The following is a 20,502-nucleotide window of genomic DNA, read 5'->3' on the forward strand; positions in this document are numbered from 1 at the left end:
TTGAGTTTGTTTTTGTGTATGGTGTAAGTTGGTGATCTAGTTTCATTTTTTTGCATATATATGACCAAATTTCTCAGCACCATTTATTGAAGAGACTGTCTTGATTCCATTGTATGCTCTTGCCTCCTTTGTCAAATATTAATTGAGCATAATGGCTTTACCAATGCTATTTCAGATAAGGGTTTAATCTCCAAAGTTTACAGAGAACTCATATAACTTAACAAAAGAAAGATAAATGACCCAATCAAAAAATGGGCAAAGGACCTAATAGAAACTTATTGAAAAAGGACATACAGAAGGCCAAAAGACATATGAAAACATGCTCAAAGTCACTAATCATCTGAGAGATGCAAATCAAAACAACAATGAGGTACCATCTCACACCTGTCAGAATGGCTATCATCAACAAATCAACAAAGGACAAGTGCTGGCAAGGATGTGGAGGAAAAGGAACCCTCGTGCACTGCTGGTGGGAATGCAGACTGGTACAGCCACTGTGGAAGACAGTATGGACTTTCCTCAAAAAATTAAAAATGGAACTCCCATTTGACCCAGTAATCCCACTTCTAGGAATATATCCCAAGAAAACAGAAACACCAATCAGAAAGATATATGTACCCCTACGTTCATAGCAGCACAATTTACAATAGCTAAGATTTAGAAACAACCTAAGTGCCCATCAGCTGATGAGTGGATTAAAAAATGGTGGTACATGTACACAATGGAATACTTCGCCGCTATAAAAAAGAAGGAACTTTTACCATTTTCAACTGCATGGATGGAACTGGAGAGCATTATGCTAAGCGAAATAAGCCTTTCAGAGAAAGATAAATATCGCATGGTCTCACTCATTTGTGGGATGTAATGAACAACATAAACTGATGAACAAAAATAGATCCAGAGATAAATGGCAGGGGAGGTGGGTCAGGGGTGGTGGTAAAGAGCAACCAAAGGACTTGTATGCAAGCATATTAGCATAACCAATGAACACAAACACTGGGGCGGTGGGGGCTTGCCTGGGGTGGGAATGGCCGGGGGAGGGAGGATCAATCAGGGAAAAGGGAGACATTTGTAAAACTTTAGACAATAAAAAAAAAACAAGTTAAATTTGAGTTCCTAAAAGAGAAAAGGAATATTAGGTAAATGCTGAGGAAATGTGAATAAACTATGTATGGCTTGTAGTTAATACTAATGAATCAATATGGGTTCATTAACTTTAACATAGGTGTCATACTAATGTAAAATGCTAATAGGGGAAACTAGGTAGAGAATATATGGAAACTGTTCTATCTTCACAATTTTTCTGTAAATCTAAACTTTTAAAAATAAAGTTTATTTTAAAAAGCATAAAAATAGTTTAAATTTTTTTTAAAAGAAATTAACCCTTATGGAAATTATGAATTTTGGGAGAAATTCTGAGAATTTTTATTTTTCTTGTTTGTTTTGTGGCCTAAGATTAGTTGAGTTATTGCATTCTAAAGTCATCATTAAGAGTATAGCCACCATTAATAATGAAAGTAGCCAATACTTATTAAATACAGATCATTGCCTGGCCATTTTTCTGGCTCCATGTAGATGATCTTTATTAAAACTGGGGGCTCAGTTGTAGATTTTTTTTTATCAACATTTGATAGGGAAATACAGAAAAAGCTTTGGAACTTATTTCCCAAAGTCACAGTTAATAAGTATCAGAGAGGGATTCAAATTCAGGGTTTGATCTATTCCATAGCTTACACTGTGTTCAGGAAGCTGTACAATCATATCTCTACATTCCTGAGTGGTGTCTTTGCCAGGTGAGGCAGACTTCATTACTGGGCTCCTGTGTGTGAATGAGAAATGACTCCCTAAGTGTGGTTTCCAGACCAGCAGCAGTGGCATCACCTGGGCTTTGGTTAGGAGTGCAAGTTGTCAGGTTATCACCCCAGACCAACTGAATCAGAAAAGCTCAGTTTGCTAGTGGGGTCAATCTAGCATAATTCTGACACACACCCTATCTGAGAACTATGGGTGTAGAGCATGGTCACAGTTCCTGAAGTCATGTGATTTGTTCCCCTGATTATCCACAATAGGGTTATTCACATTAAAGAACGCTGGATTCTGTGTTGGACACTTTTACTTCCCGAGCAGGAACCTTCGTAGGGAAACACATGAAGATCAATATTTTAATTGATCTAATTCCATTTTCATTGAATCTTTTAGAAATTCTTAAAATTTACTGAACTGTTTCTTAAAATTATCTGGTACTGATGTTAAAACTTGCCTGGCTCTAAAAAAGTGGCTTTTGTTGTTTTGATGGAAACATATGTTAAGTGATAATTTCTCTGGTAACTCAAAATTATTTTTCTCTCCCCTTTCCATGACACTATAATTATTCTACAACATCTCTCTGATGTTCTTCTTTATAACATGGATCTTTTACAAAAATTTTAACTCTATTTTGTCTAAAAAAATTTAGAGGTTGGACTACACTCTAAGCTTTGTGAATAACTCAAGTTGATCTGTAATACACTAGGATTACTATTTCAAGAGAGTTATTAGAAAGTTTTAATTCCACACTGTACAAACATTCTCTTTCTTTCAGACATTTCTATGGGCTAACCTGCACACTTAAGATACATTCAAATTCTTAACTATTAAGGATATTTGCATTTTAGAAGACTAAGTGTTAAACAGTTAAAGATTATTTCCTCTCCCAGCATTTTCTCTTAATAGATTTTTAATTTTTCAAAGAGAAAGGAAGAGGGAGAGAGAGAAACATCAATGATGAGAGAAAATCACTGATCAGCTGCCTCCCATATGCCCCACACTGGGAATCGAGCACACAACCCTGGCATGTATCCAGACCAGGAATCAAACTGTGACCTCCTGGTTTATAGGTCAATGCTCAACCACTGAGCCACACTGGCTGGGCCAGAATAATTTTTTTTTTCTTCAACATTCTACCTATTATTTGTAATTAGTTGAAAAAATTAGAAACACATATCAATAAAATATTATCCTACATTATAATACATCCATTCTTCTTATACCCTCATTTTCATGTTATGTGTCTTTTCTAATTTTTTATATTTGGTTTTTATTAAAATATTCTTGACATAAAACTTCATATTAACTTTAGGTGTACAATAGAATAATTCAACATTTGTATATATTGTGAAATGACCACCACAATAAGTCTAGTTAACATCCGTTATTATAAGTAGCTGCAGAATTTTGTTTCTTGTGTTGATAACTTTTGTGCTCTACTCTTAGCAACTTTCTTATGTAATATAGTATTATTAGCTATAGTAGCCAGGCTGGACATTACATCCACATGATTTTTTTCTATCTTTACTATTCTTGTTCTTAAAAAAAAAACCCCAAAAAACAGCAGTTCATGTTAGGAAAATGAGTTAATGAAAATTGTTTCAAAATAGCTTATTTTGGGTTTCAACATGAGTACATTATAATATTTTATCTGCTTGTATCTGCTTGTAACCCATACAGAAGTTGCCTTAAGTAGACTGCCATGAATTTATTGACAAAATGAAAACACCAAATTCATATGTATACTAGTATTCTTTTAACTCTACATTTTAGCACATTTCCCTCCTGTCCACATTAGTAGTGCTTTCAAACATTTTAAAGCCATCATGTGACCATATAATGAATGATATCTGTATTCTAATGTCTAAAAATATTAATAAAGATGGATATGATGTTGCTGGTCGGGAAATATGTGCTTACAGAGTAAATCCCAGACATCAGTAACAGGCTGACTGGGCTTTGATGTGACAGGAAATCATTCTCAGAGCTCTTTCATACTATAAATAAGTCATTAATAAATCATTTCAAATAAGATGGACCTTCTTCCTTAGCATCGTAAATGTTTACTTAAAGGAAATGTGCAATTCTTTAGTTCCTGCTGTGGCTAGTGACAAAGGAACTTGTGTTCTATGCTATAATTACATAATAATAAGTGAGAGTTTTAATGTAGAAGAAAAAACTGATTAGGTGTGAATTATAACTTTATGTATTAATCCAACAGCATAATCCAATTAAATACAGACTGTTAGAATGAAAAAAATTTCAGTGATCCTTGTGGAACATGACTCTCATTTATACTAAGTATCATATTAAATACACTTAGTATCATATTAAATATATCTTTCGTTTAATACATTGAAACACCTGCAGGCTTTGGTGCCCTTGTACAATCTTTTTTCATTTCTATAAATGAGTGAGGTGATAAATACAATTTACTTTGTGATGTTCTGTTCATACACTGAATTATCTTAGTGTTAGGTGTTTCCATTTAAGAGTTATTGCAACAAACTGGAACTAGTACATAAGAGATGATGTTTGGTAGACAGTCTTTAGGACCAGACTCAGGTCAGGGACTTGAACATCATAGACTTCTAGAGAGTCTGTCTAAAATTAATTCCTCCATCTAGTCCTAACTGATTTAGAATCAATTGACCCAGCATAAACATTTACCCAGGAAGTGACATATTCCCTTCTAGATCATATAGAAATAAAATGAAAATCTAAAAGCAGATTATTATTTAATTTAATAATTATTTCTAATTGTTATTCTCAACCCAATTTGTGCCCATATTATAAAATAAGTGTAAATATTATCTTATGGAGTCATTGTAACTGTCTTTGTACAGTATTAGGAGAATTTACATTTTAAAATTAAGCTTTACTTCAGTTAATAGACCCATTGCATTGATAAACAATTCTGATATTAAAGAAGTGTAAAATAAATAGAGACTCAATGATGTTGCCAAACTAGCATTATTAAAATCCAATTCAACAGAAAAAAATCTTCATATAAATAAAAGTAATAATTCATGAAAAATACCTTAAAACAGGACACTGAAAAAAGAGATAGAGGAAGACATAAACAGATGGAAGAACATACCATGTTCATGGATTGGTAGAATCAACATCATCAAAATGTCCATACTACCCAAAGCAATCTATAGATTCAATGCAATCCCCATTAAATTACCAACAGCATATTTCACAGATCTAGAACAAACATTCCAAAAATTCATCTGGAATGAAAAAAGACCTCGAATAGCTGCAGCAATCCTGAGAAAGAAGAACAAAGTAGGTGGGTTCTCAACACCAGATATCAAACTGTATTACAAAGCCACTGTTCTTAAAACAGCTTGGTACTGGCAGAAGAACAGACATATAGATCAATGGAATAGAATAGAGAACCCAGAAATCGACCCAAACCACTATGCCCAATTAATATTTGACAAAGGAGGCAAGAACATACAATGGAGTCAAGACAATCTCTTCAATAAATGGTGTTGGGAAAATTGAACAGATACATGCAAAAAGATGAAACTAGACCACCAATTCACACCATACACAAAAATAAACTCAAAATGGATAGAAGACTTAAACATAAGACGGGAAACCATAAAAATACTAGAGGAAACCACAGGCAGCGAAATTGCAAACATATGACGAAGAAGTTTCTTCTCTGATAATGCTCCTAAGGCAATGGAAACTAAAGAGAAAATAAACAAATGGGACTACATCAAAATAAAAAGCTTTTGCATAGCAAAGGAAACCATCAACAAAACAAAAAGACCCACTGCAAGGGAGAACATATTTGCCAATGATAACACCAATAAGGGTTTAATCTCCAACATTTACAGGGAACTCATGAAACTTAACAAAAGGAAGATAAACAATCCAATAAAAAAATGGGCAACAGACCTAGATAGATACTTTTCGAAAGAGGACATACATAAGGCCGAAAGACATATGAAAACCTGCTCAAAGTCACTAATTATATGAGAGATGCAAATCAAAACGACTATATGGTATCATCTCACACCTGTCAGAATGGCTATCATCAACAAATCAATAAACAACAAGTGTTGGAGAGGATGTGGAGAAAAAGGAACCCTCGTGCACTGCTGGTGGGAATGCAGACTGGTGCAGCCACTGTGGACAACAGTATGGAGCTTCCTCAAAAAACTAAAAATGGAACTCCCATTTGACCCAGCGATCCCACTTCTAGGAATATATCCCAAGAAACCAGAAACACCAATCAGAAAGGATATATGCACCCCTATGTTCATAGCAGCACAATTCACCATAGCTAAGATTTGGAAACAGCCTAAGTGCCCATCAGCAGATGAAGATGAGTGGATTAAAAAACAGTGGTACATCTACACAGTGGAAATCTATGCTGTGGTAAAAAAGAAGGAACTCTTGCCTTTTGCAGCAACATGGATGAAACTGGAAAGCATTATGCTAAGTGAAATAAGCCAGTCAGAGAAAGATGAATACCACATGACCTCACTCATTTGTGGATTATAGAGAACAACATAGACTGATGAACAGGGTCAGATCCAAAGACAGAGAAACAGCGATCAGACTATCAATCCCCAGAAGGAAAGTAGGGGAGGGAGGGTGTAAGGGGAAAAGATCAACCAAAGGACTTGTATGCATGCATATAAGCCAAACCAATGGACATGGACAACAGGGGGATGAAAGCATCAGTTGGGGGGAAGGATGGAGGTTAATGGGGTGGAGGGATGAGGACACATTTATAATAACTTAACTAGTAAAGAATTTAAAAAATAATATCTTAAAGCACATATTTTACTTTTTATTCTTATTCTTCACTTTTTTGTTGTTGTTGTTAATCCTCACCAGAAGATATTTTTCCGTTGCTTTTTACAGAGAGTGGCTTTTTACAGAAAGTGGGAGAGACAGGGAGAGAGAAACATTGATGTGAGAGAGACACATTGATTTGTTGCTTCCCTCACATGACCAGGGCCAAGGATTGAAGAAACTGCAACCAAGTGAAGTACGTACCCTTGACCTTGACCAGAATCGAACCCAGGACCCTTCAGTCCACGGGCTGACACTCTATCCACTGAGCCAATAACCAGCTGGGATTTATTCCTCACTTTTAATCATCTGTTTCCTCATCAGTAAGATCCCAAAGAGGTACTTGCTACTCTACTCATCTTTCATAGCTTGCCTAATTGTCATTTCCCAATACTTCCCCTATAATCCCAAAATATAAAAATCTGAGGTTATTTTAAGATTCCACATATTTCAGCTCTTTGCCTTTGTTCATACTGTCTATTTAAGAGGCATCGTAATGTTCATGTAGTGCTACTGCATTTAGTGTCTATCCTTTCATTTCTAACCAATATAATAATCTATAACCCCTTTATTTATTATTATATAGTTTCTTCTAGTGTTCTACTTCCTGGCGCATATGTTACTCTTTGATAGCTACATTTACAATTTGTCTCAAAGAGAATTTCCTTTTCCTTCAGGTTGGGACAGTATAAAATTTTGACAGATAAATAACTTGACTTTCAATGCTTTTGCATTCATAGTTCCTAAGCTAGTGTTCTATTTTGCTTTTTGTAATTTAAAACTCCTATCTGTAAAAGAAAAAAAAATAGATATAGCAATAACATTTGGGAAATCAATCCTGCCATGCTGCCTTTCTCCTTTTCTTTGCTACTATCTACAACAGGCTCATTCTTACTTTTCTGCAAAGTTTTACACATTATGACCCCAAGAATTCACATCAAGTCAAGTGAGGAAGACAGCTGAATGATAAACTGGAAAAGAAAACATCAGTGTAGCACTGCAGTTATGTACTCTTTACTTCTTAATAAAATGTCTTTAAGAAAACCACCATTCCCCTAGTAACCTGGACAAATGCAACCTTTACTCGCTTCCCTGAACCAATTTCATTTTAAAGTGATGATATATCAAAACAATTTTTCATTGTAATGAAATCACTGTGAAACAAACAGCATTTGGAAAAACTAGGCTACTAGGCCCTTTTCTCTATATTTTTCTCCAGCCAAACACAAAGAAATGCACATATGATTGTATAACTGGACAGTTTCTTACTTCTCTGAAGTGAGATTCCCTTTTCAAAACTAACAATCCAGGGTCAGAGATAGTGAATCATTCAAGATTGCTCCTAAAAGTAATACACCATCCATCTCACAGCTCAGGTTCTGGGGCTGGTGAACCTTAGGTTTGTTCCTTGCCTTTCCTGTTTACTCTGGCGCATAGGAGAGCTGATCACTGTCTATAAATTGTATAGGATCCAGTAAAAGATTCAAATGGGACTACATCAAAATAAAAAGCTCTGAACAGCAAAAGAAACCATCAACAAAACAACAAGAAAGCCCACTGCATGGGAGAGCACATTTACCAATGTTATCTCTGAAAGGGGTTTAATCTCCAACATTTACAGGGAACTCATACAACTTAACAAAAGGAAGATAAACAACCCAATAAAAAAATAGGCAAAGGCCCACAACAGGCACTTTTTGAAAGAGGGCATACAGAAGGCCAAGAGACATATGAAAACATGCTCAAAGTCACTAATCATCTGAGAGATGCAAATCAAAACGACAGTGAGGTACCATCTCATATCTGTCAGAGTGGTTATCATCAACAAATCAACTAACAACAAATGTTGGAGAGGATGTGGAGAAAAAGGAGCCCTTCTGCACTGCTGGTGGAAATGCAGACTGGTGCAGCCACTGTGGAAGACAGTATGGACTTTCCTCAAAAAATTAAAAATGGAACTCCCATTTGACCCTGTGATCCCACTTCTAGAAACATATCCCAAGAAACCAGAAACACCAATCAGAAAGGATATATGCACCCCTATGTTCATAGCGGCACAATTCACCATAGCTAAGATTTGGAAACAGCCTAAGTGCCCATCAGTAAATGAGTGGATTAAAAAACAGTGGTGCATCTACACAATGGAGTACCATGCTGCTGTAAAAAAGACAGAACTCTTATCACTTGCAACAGCATGAACAGACCTGGAGAGCATTATGCTAAGCAAAATAAGCCAGTCAGAGAAAGATAAATATCACATGATCTCACTCATTTGTGGAGTATAACGAACAACATAAATTGATGAATAAAAATAGAGCCAGAGACTTAGAGACTTAGAAGGATCAAACAGACCATCCAGCCTAAGAGGGAAGACAGTGGGGGGTCGGGGGGGATAGTAAGAGATCAACCAAAGGACTTGTATGCATGCATATGAGCATAACTAATGAACACAGACACAAGTGGGGAGAGGGCATGTGCTGGGGGGTGGGAGCTGCTGGGGAGAACTCAAGGGAGGGAAAAGGAGACTCAGGTAATACCTTAAACAATAAAGAATTTAAATAAAAAAAATTGTCTAAGCTGAGGACAGTTGTGTATTTGCCAATGAGAGGCACACAAACACTAGAGGGTTGGAGGGAGAAGGAAGCAGCCTAGTTTTTCATTTTATTCTTTCTCTCTCACTGTCTCCACTTCCTCTTCCCTTCCTTTTTGGATAGAACCTTTAGTAATAAACTGAATCTTCTGTCAGAGACTCTTATCCTTGCTCTCAAATAATACCACTTCTTCTGGGTTAGGACATTTTTTATTTCCTTTTCATTGATATTTTCTAGGCTAGTTTATCAGATACAGTCTGAATTTTCAGCCCCTTCATTAATTATGTAACTGATTTCTTGCATAAAAGTCCTTAAAATTAAGTACTTATGTATATTTCCAATTTCTCCATTGTTCCCTGACTGATACAGTGCCTACAAAATAAAGGCTTATAATAAAAATCTCTATTATATAATCTCTACCATATACCATACTAGAGGCCCAGTCCATGAATTTGTGCACGGGTGGGGTCCGGCGGGGCTGCCCAGATGGGGGCCGACCAGGAGTGAGGCCAGCCATAGAGTCTGATGCTGAAAGCTATAGCTTTCCCCCAGCGGGATCTAATTGTACTTTAAGGATGGTCAAAAGAAAACCCACAACAAAACTGTTTTGCATTTCACGTGCCATGAGATGAACTTCTTTATGTGTTGTTTGCAAACATATATCAAGACGGATGATGGCCCTTTAATGATTTTGTGCTCTTTCCAGGGCTCTTCCCTCAGTTTCCCAATATGATCTTCATGTCTGTTTGTTTAAAAGCTTTTCTGGGTTTGAACGTGCCTACCCTCACTGTTGCTCCTGGCAGCCTGCGGGTCCTCTCTGTCACCCCTTTTAAAGAGAGATTGAAAGCTCACCTAATCTGCAAGGCACCACCATTTCACAAAATCCCCACCCAGCCTCTCTATGTTCCTCAGCAAAGGTCCGCCATCCCATTAGTGCTTAGGCCGCCTTTTCGGCTAACTTGGAAGGCTTCCTGAGGCTGTGGGCCATGGAGGGAGATTCCACACCTTGCCTGCAGTATTAGCAGAGCCTTCTGGACTCTGGTCAGGGATAGAAAAGACTCAGAATTATTTTCTTGTGCTTTCACTAAATGTACATGCACCAGGGAGCCAGGCAGTGATTTAGGGGTGCTGAAGGCCACTCAGGGGTGGGACCAGCTGGGACAAGGGCCCATGGGTGGTTTGCCAACCGTCCCACCCCCAATTGGGTTGGTGGCAAGGGGCCGTGGTCGTTCTGGTTGTTCAGCCGATCTGCTGTTTGGTCACTGGGCTTTTATTACATAGGATGGCATTCAATCAGCAAATATAGTTTCATAAAATCTCAAAATCTAAGAGTACCAATGATTTAAAAATCAGATTTTATATGACTATGATCCTGAATATGGTTCTTAAAAAGGTATCTAAAATCTTTGGTAGCTTTTATCATGTACTTCACCTGTTATCTCTATGACAAATTCTTTCTTCATGTCAAATTAGAATTTGACCTATTTGGCTTATGTTCATTACTCTTTGAGGTCATAGACTATAAGTTTAAAGAGCCTATATGCTATATTATATAGCCTTATTTCCTTCATCTGAACATTAGGGAAAACACTGCCTCAGAGTTTTTGCTAAAATAAGTAAATGAGATGAGAAATATTAAGCCATCTGGTTTTTAAGAGAAATATCAATTATCTTCCTCTCTTCACTCTCCAGTTCCCCATTTTTCATAAACTAGCTTGTTGGATTTGAGGAATATCTCTTAAGTTTTTATAATCTAGGTAAAACATCCCAGACTATACAAACATTCCTTGTAGCATATAAAATAGTTTTTCTTTTAGACTATTGTTCATTGATTTTATATGTAATGGTTTCAGTTTGTTGTAATAACTCTTCAATGAAAACACTTAGAATTCAGATAATTATGTGGATGACCTGAAGAGAGCAAAGGAAATTTTATTTATCGACTATTTTATTTATAGAAATGAAAAAAAAAATGTACAAGAGTATATGACAGAGTATAATAGAACAGCCTGCTGCTTGTAATTAACTCCCAGATTTCACTGATTATCAAATGCATTATGATTTCAGATATGCTAAAATATGAAAAAAGAGACCATGACCATTGCTAGGTATCAGCATTAGGATTCATTGTAATTTCAGAAATAATTAAATATAAAAACATGGCTATATATATATATATATATATATATATATATATATATATATATATATATAATATTTGTTGCTGTTGTTATGAATTATATTTTAATATATATACTTTTTAATACTCACCCAAGGATATATTTATTAATTTTAAAGAGATGAAGGGAGAGAAAGAGAAAATCATTGATGTGAGAGAGAAATATCAATCAGCTACCTCCCATATGCACCTGACTAGGGATCAAACCAGTAACCTAGGTATGTGCCCTGATCAGGAATGGAACTTGCAACCTTTTGTGTGTGTGTGTGTGTGTGTGTGTGTGTGTGTGTGTGTGTGTTTGGGATGATGCTCCAGACAACTGAGTCACTCAGCCAAGGCATGAATGGTATTTTATAATTTATATTTCCTCTTATCCATTGTAACTAAAGAGAAATAGTAGCTATATCTTGTTTCTCCTGATGGATCAGTTGATACCATCAATATAATGGATCAATGTTTTGATCTGTGGAATAATGTAATAGTCTAGATCTCTTATGACTAAATTATGAACATTTGTGGAACAACTATTATCCATCACAGTTGTACCACAGTTGAGCTGAAATGGCCGGGCCTTTATATTTCTACCTTGCTCAGTCATTGACTGCAGAAGGGCGTGAGCTAGGCAGCTGATGTACATCCTAGGGGTGCTGACAGCACTCCTTGGAAGAGGACAGCAGGTCTTGAAGGAGGGTCATGGCAGCCTCTCTTTGTCTATCACAATCTGAAAAATAGTTTTGGAGCTTCATTCCTTTTCATCTGGGTTTCATCTTAGAAAAGACTTTCAAAGACTCTACTCCCACCCTAGCATAGGCTAAGTAAGTAAAAACAGCTATGGTAACCCTAAATATTTATTTTAGAAACACAACTAAAAGATTTCATTTTGATATAGTCTTCATAATTTAAAATAAAAACACAAATTATTTCCTTGATATCATTTATTTCAATGTCTGTTTTAGAAACTAATGGCATGCATTTGATTTTACCTTTAGAACTAAGCTTCCTTTTCATGTGAGCTTATTATTGAAAAATAGAAGGTTATTATAGATTTCCAAATTGTGTAGACAAAATTAAATAAATAAGTGATGAAATTGAAATAAATGGAATAATCCTTTGCATTCAAAACATGCTTTTATAGTTTATTGTAACCAAGGAAATAGGTTTTCAAAATAGAAACATGCACAGACATTACACCAAAAACAATTAACTACAACTATAATGGATTTTCTATGGGTTGCTAAGAAGCTCTGTTTCATATCCACCCTTTTATTCATTGCTTTGTAATCAATTTGAATTTGAAATCAACTACAGAGTTCAAATAGTAAACGTTTTACTGGAAACAGCATCTTTCTCTCTTATGATCATCTCTGAATTTACCCTAACTAATTATTTTATTTGGGAAAAAAAAGATTATTGATGTAACCCCTTGGGTCCCTTTCCATTCAAACTCTGATCAGCTACCCAATATATTTGATATGTTGCTTTAAGCATTTTCTTTTTAAGAAGACCGTGATTTAACTCATTTTATGTATTTAAATGGATTTTTAAATTTATTTCTCACAATAATGATGGTTAATTAAATTATAGTTGAAAATGGATGGTGAAAGGAAAATCAATCAAAGCACATTAAATGTTAATTGAATGGGAAAAGGGAGAAGCCAAAGAAAAGAATAACAACAAAGCAACATTAAAGCAACACAACTAAAAGTTCTAACTACAAAAAAAATCATGCAATTTTGGTTTGATGAGCAAAGATAAAAATAACCTATATCATTTTTTATTTTTCTCCAACATAGAGCTACTTAAGGGAAATCTAATAAAGTAAATATTATATGACTACTACAAAGACTACTGGTGGTCCCAAGAATTCATTTCAAATAGGGCCAAATGTATAGGGTACCTTATATGTCTCAATAGTTCTTAGATATGCTTAATTAACTTTTTATGATTTAAATGAGATCACTGATTTGTGTCTAAGATCACTTTTCCTTCTCCTTCAGATGTAACTTAGAAGGTAAGTGCCATTCTATGGTATTCTTTCTAGTCACTTCCATCTGTCTCTTTGACTTGCCTCTTGACCAGTGTCAAATGGTTGCCAGTCTGGGAGTAATCCAACAAAAGAAATTTAGATCTTTGCAGTGAGCAAGTTTTCCCAGAATTCATTATGTGTTGCCTTGGGAATATAGCTCACCAACTTCATTTTACTTACCAGAAACCTGTTTTTAAATCTCTTAGTAGTTCACATTTTTACCATCATAACATATGGCATTACTAGAATTTGAGGCATTTGTAGTTTTGAGTATCAGTGTGTTTATGGATGGGTGTATATAAATTTTAAAAACATACAATTTAAGATATAATGGCTACATAAAGAAGTGCACATTCATTTACTAAAATAGATTCACTTTGGTAATCTAACATTTATTAAGTTAAAGTGAAAAAGATGCTTGAGGATAACTTTTCAATAAAATTACGTACTATTATGCCAAAGGTAAAAAGACAGATTATTATACTAATGTGATTATTTCCATGAACAATCCCCCTTAATATTGTTTTTAAAAAATACATGAATGCATATATATATTAGAGGCCCATTGCACAAAGAGATTAGCACAATAGGCCTTCCTTCCCCTGGCTGCCGGAACTGGTTTTCCTCTGGCACCCGGGGCCCAGGCCTTTGGTCCGGCCGCAGCAGAGAAGCCAAGCCTGGAGGCTTCTCTGCTCTGGACACAGCGGAGAAGGCAAGCCTCTTCCAAGCCTGCATATGGAAATTAACCATCATCTTTGTTGGGTTAATTTGCATACTCATCCTGATTGGCTGGCGGTTGTAGCAGAGTGACACCAATTTGCATGTTTCTCTTTTATTAGTGTAGATGATAAGGGCATCTGACTAAAAGTTTTAGATATTCTAAAAGGGGAAAAAAAAAGATTTTTCACATCCCTATACAGAATAAATATTGTAGTAAGGAAATATTGAATGTCTCATAAAACAGATTTAAAGTAAGGATAATTTCACTATTGTATTCACTTGATTTTTAACTTTAATGATGAAGTATAGAATTTTGGAGTTATCCAAACACTAATTGAAATGTTTTTCTTTGGAGACTTTGAGTAAATTACCACTCATGTGTTTCCTAAATGTTTTCAAGATTTTTAGGCCTCCAGAATTACTCTTTCCTTTAAGACCCAAGTGTAATTCTTGAACCTAAATTCCCTGTGACTCTGAAAAATACAACCTCTTTCTTGGAACCTCCAGTGAGTCCAGAGGTTGTGTAAAGTGGGGAATATTTGTTCTGACCTGGTAGTTTTTGGTTTTACTCTTGCTTGTTGATGCATTGATGTTGGGAGAGGTCATCAGGAAGATGTAATTACCAGTTTGACTTGTGAACTGGACACCAGCAATTGGAGACTTTCTACTCCTTCCCGCTGTCCTTAGAATGTTCATTCAGCTTACCTTCCCTGCTCACAAAAGCTGCTCCTGTGATACAAACTTGAGATAGCAATGTGGTGATGAGACTATTTGGACTGAGTACGTGTCTGAAACTAGTTAAGGACTCTTGTATGTGACCGAACCAAGTTAAGGACTCCTATGTATGTGACTGAACCCTGAAAAAGCTCCCACATACACTTTCAGCTTCTGGCAAGTAGTTGTCAAAACTATTCATCTTGCAGCCACCTAAAACAAGCCTCATAAGAAGTTTCCTTGCTTATTAAACCTGCCACCTACCAATCTGGAGTAGTCATCCCTTTTCTTAGATCTCTCACTGACCTCTGCATATGGATCTGGGAAAGGTGCTTCCAGATTTTACCCAGAAATCTCCTGAAGAGGTTACAACCCCATTAATGATATAGCCTGTTTGTTTGTTGGTTGGTTTGTTTTTAAATGTGACTTTTTGAGGGCAGGAATTTCATTAGAGTAGAATGGCATTCATTACAATAGGAAAATATTAGTTTTACTTAAAAAAAGAATTTTAACTGGATAAAATTTTCAAAAATAGGGGTCTTGAAAATCAACCAAAGAAACAGCAAATTGAGAATTTATTCATAAGAAGCAACAGAACTTTGAGTAGGAACAGTGAGAGTCAGTAAATTTATTGTATGGAGTTGTTCCTATGCCCTATCACCACCAGCTCAGTCAGCAATGAATGAGGCCAGACAAGCTGTGAAAACAATAAATTTTGCTGTCTGAAGGGGCTCACTTAATTTGGAGTGGAGCTCAAAAAATTCCATGACTGCAAAATTTTTAGTATCAGTGGTGATATTGGTAGGAAATGACTGAGAATGCCAGAGTCTCAGAGATCCCGAACATGCAGTTCTAGTCAGGACAAGCAAAAGACCAAATGAGTAGTCAGAAATATAATATGAGATCTGGACAATGTAACAGATATAGGAGCATTGAGAAACTCCCACATGGCTAGCTGACTAAAAGACTACTTGCATGCCCTAAAATAAAATATTAAAATGAGCCATAATAATAGGGTTCATATTGAGAGCTTAAATTAAGGGAATAGAAAACACCTTTATAAGAGTGAATTTAAGTAAATATAAAGATTGGTTCTTTGAAATAATATTTACAATTATCATTCTAGGTAAGACTAATTAAAATAAGAGCCACCAATGTCATAAAAGAAAAAGAGTAATTCAATATAGATCATAATTAAAAAGATAAAAAGAACCATAGTATTTTATGTGAATGTATTTAAAAATCCTAAGTTGTAGTTTATAAAATGAATAAGTTCTAGATGTGTGCCATAAAACATAGTGTCTATAGTTAATAATATAGATTACTGAACTAAAATTGTATTAAGAGGATAAATTTCATATTAATTATTCTCACTATACATGCATATAAAATAAACCAAAGATATACAATAAAACTTTTGGAGGTAATCAGTATGTTTATTAATTTGATGTAGTGATAATATAACCAGTATACAGATATGTCCAAATTCATAAAATTGTATACATTAAGTATGTTCAGTTTTTTGGTATATCAATTATACCTCCATAAAGTTGTAAAAAGAAAAGAAAAAGAAAAATATACATAAAATGGCAAATTCTTTGAAAACTACTACTTAAAACTGACACAAGAAGAAATAGAAAGACCTAATAGCCCTAACCAGTTTGGCTCAGTGGATGGAGCGTTGGCCTGCTGACTGAAGGGTCCCAGGTTTGATTCCAGTCAAGGGCATGTACCTTGGTTGTGGGCACATCCTCAGTAGGGGGAGTGCAGGAGGCAGCTGATTGATGTTTCTCTCTCATCAATGTTTCTAACTTTCTATCCCTCTCCCTTCCTCTCTATAAAAAATCAATAAAATATATTTTTTTAAAAAAAGAAAGACCTAATAATTATATATATTTTTCAAAATTATATTCTTAAATAAAAAACTTTTCATAAAGGAACTCCAGTCCCACATTTTTAATGCTTAATTTTGTAAATAAATACTAATAGAAATAGAAAGCAAACTGTGTTTTTGAGTCCCAAAATATAATTTACTGGAGATAACTTTTTAAATTATATTATAATATTAATTCAGAATTTATGATTTATAGAGTTGATGGGAGTTATTATCTGACACTTTATATAATACATAATTTTTTACTTTATCTAGGAAAGAATGAGAGTATTTTCTTAAAACCTCCTTCTGCAAGTAGTTACTGTCAGGTTTCTTTGCAGTACAATTTTTAAAAATATATTATTGATATCAGAGAGGAAGAGAGAGAGAGAGAAACATCAATGATGAGAGAGAATCATTGATTGGCTGCCTCCTGCACGCCCCCTACTGGGGATTGAACCCGCAACCTGGGCATGTGACCTTGACAGGAATTGAACCAGGGACCCTACACTCCACAGGCCAATGCTCTAACCACTGGGAAAAACCAGCTATGGCTGCATGTACAAATTTTTAACACATATTAATGCATACTAGTAGACACAAAAAGACTAATTAAATGTTTCTAATTGTTATCAATATTTATGTTTTATTGTATTTAAGAAAATAAATTCTGAATTTGTATTAAGTTTCTACTACCATTACACCATGAAGAGTGCTCTCATGTAGTTCAACAGCAACCTCCAGGTTTTTAGATGCAATGGTCACTTTACAGTCCTTGTCTTCTTTGATCTATCAGTAGCATTTCACATAGTCAGTCACTCCCTCTTTTTGACACCATCTCCAGGTTATGTTTCTATGTCACCAGTACCATCTTCTTAGAACCTTTTGCAGGCTGGTTTTCTTCTCTCTCTCTCTCTCTCTCTCTCTCTCTCTCTCTCTCTCTCTCTCTTTTAATGTAGGAGTATCTCTTGAGCCTCAAGCTTGTTACTTTTCATTCTCTATCTTTACTTACGCCTTTGTGATGTCTTATGAATTCTGGCTTTAAAAAAATTTATATACCCACTAGAGGCCCAGTGCATAAAATTCATGCATGGTGGTGTGTGCCCCTCAGCCCGGCCTGCACCCTCTCCAGTCTAGGACCCCTTGGGGGATGTCCGACTGCTGGCACTTAACCGCTCCCCTGACTGCTTGCCTCATTGCCCCTAATTGCTTCTGCCTGCCAGCCTGATTGCCCCCTAACCACTCCCCTACTGGCCTGATTGATGCCTAACTGCTCCCCTGATGGCCTAATCTCCCCAACTGCCCTCCCTTGCCAGGCTGGTCCCCCCAGCTGCCCTCCCCTGCAGGCCTTGTTGCCCTCAACTGTCCTCTCCTGTCAACCTGGTCATACCCAACTGCCCTCCCATCCTGTCCTGTTCACTCCCTACTGCCCTCCCCTGCCAGTCCAATCACCCCCAACTACCTTACCCTGCTGGTCTGGTCGCCCCCAACTGCCCTCCCCTGCCAGCCATCTTGTGGTGACCAACTTGTAAAAGCCATCTTGTGGTGGCTATTTTGTGACAACGTCAGGCGATGCCACCTAGGCTTTTATTATAGAGGATGATTTCCAAACGAGGTCTCCCCTAACATTTGTCTGTTATGGTACAAACGTACACACAGAAGCTCATATAACATTTGCCTATATTAAGTCACTATGTTATAAAATGTATTAAGAAAATAAACACTTAAAATAAAAGTTGTTATAATCACAAATGTTGTGATATATACAAAAAAATGGATGGCCAAAATTAAGTTTAAAATTTCTGAAGTGATTAATTGTAGCAATAGGGGTGTTTTGTGCTAGTCTCAGTCTATCAATAACCAAAGCTGTGACTGAACTAACCCTTATAGTTCCTATTATAATTGCATTATAACCTTTAACAGTAATCATCACGGAACTTTGAAGATACAGGTTTATTACATACAAGATCTGAAATTACACAGCACATTTGGGTCACACTGTGAGGTTTTGGGGAGGGGAATTGAGAAAAAGAGAAAGCTGAGGGGAGGTCCTGGGGACCTGCTTATATTGGTATCCATGGTGGAGGCCTATGGGTTCTCGGGCTCATTCTTTTTGGTGAATTTAAAATATAAGAGTGAGAATTCAAAACTTCAGGAAGAAAAAAAGAACAAATATTCCAAAGTGTTGACTATCAAAATCAACCACAATCTCTAAAATAAAAGAGCCTCCTTGGGGGAGGCAACTTGACTCTATTTAGTAGTATGATTGGCAATAGCTTTATTTAACATAATCCTCTTGAAGTGAATGTCTTTTTGATAGATTATGGATGACTAAGTAATCAATGCTTAAGTCACTTGTATTACAAAATCAGAGAGAGGAAAAAGTAACTGTCAGGTCTTATACTGCAAGGGGGATTTAAGGCATGGCCCCTAGACTATAGCAGACCACCTCTCTTCCCACTACAGCCTTCTTCCTGCTTAAAAAGATGTGCTTCACATACATGTGTTTGGATATCCCTGGAAGAGAAGTATAAATTCTACCTATATTCCCTACAAAGAGTCATCATTTGATTATCTTCTGGAGATTGTACTGAGGGAAAGGCCTACACAGGGGTTGTAATGATTCTTGGGATAGTTTGGCAGAACATGCTGGCATTCTAAATACCTAAAACAGGATTTGTAAGGATTGCAGGGGTTTCATTAGGACATGTTTCCTTGGCTGCTCAAACTACATGCACTAAGGGGAATTGAATACGCAGACAAGGAATAAATTATGGCCCCCAAAGCCATGAAGTCCAGGACAGAAGCCATCTTTTTTGTATTTAAGAACAATAGTGCCTCAAATTGAAATCTTCATGGCTGTCCTCTCTCCCATAATTAAGGCTTGCATATCCAAAGGATTGCTTGGCTTCTGTACCTGGATGCCCAATACGCAGCTAGAACTAAGAACTCTTCAAAACCTTCCCTCATGTATTGGATAATAAAAGTCAAGGTCCTGATACTCCTGGGTCACAAATGGTCTGGCTCCCCTCATATTTTTTATATTGCATTTCTCTCTTCTCACTCACTCACTTTGATGCATACTAGTGGTCTTAATATTCCTGAACACAGTGGGCATATTTTTTGACGTAGTACTCTTGCTCTACCTGCTTACTATGTTTAAATTATTAGAAACACAAAAACTAAGGAAAAGAACCTTAATTGATTGTAAAAGATAAAGTGTTAATGGAATCAAATTCAAAAATGACCAAGAAGTTGGAGTTATCATATAGGAATGTAAAATCTATAATAAAAGCATAATATGCTAATTAGACCGCACATCCGAATGACCATCCAGACGTTCTTCTGGATGACCTTCTGGACGAAGCCAGGCCTGCCAGGGCTGAGACAAGCCACCGCAGCTGCGAGGGGCCAAGCCCCTTGCACAAATTTTGTGCAACAGGCCTGTAGTTAACTATATTAACTAATATATATTTTAGGAATTTGTGGAAAAGATGGATAACATGCAATAATGCCTGAGGATTTTAGCATAATGAAATATATATTTTAAAATGTTAGAATTAGAAACAATATATGATATTGAACATTTTAAATTATTTCCTTGGACATAATAGAATTTTGCACTCAGGTGAGGAAGATAGAAAGTGAACTGATAAAACTGGCCCATAAATATTATCTGAACTAAAATGCAGAAAAGAGAGTGAGAAAAATTTTATGCACACCATACAAGAGCTATTGGATGATACCAAATGATCTAGCACACATATAATTA

The sequence above is a fragment of the Myotis nattereri genome (assembly GCF_964212035.1).
Source record: "Myotis nattereri genome assembly, chromosome: 2".
Classification (NCBI taxonomy): Eukaryota; Metazoa; Chordata; class Mammalia; order Chiroptera; family Vespertilionidae; genus Myotis; species Myotis nattereri.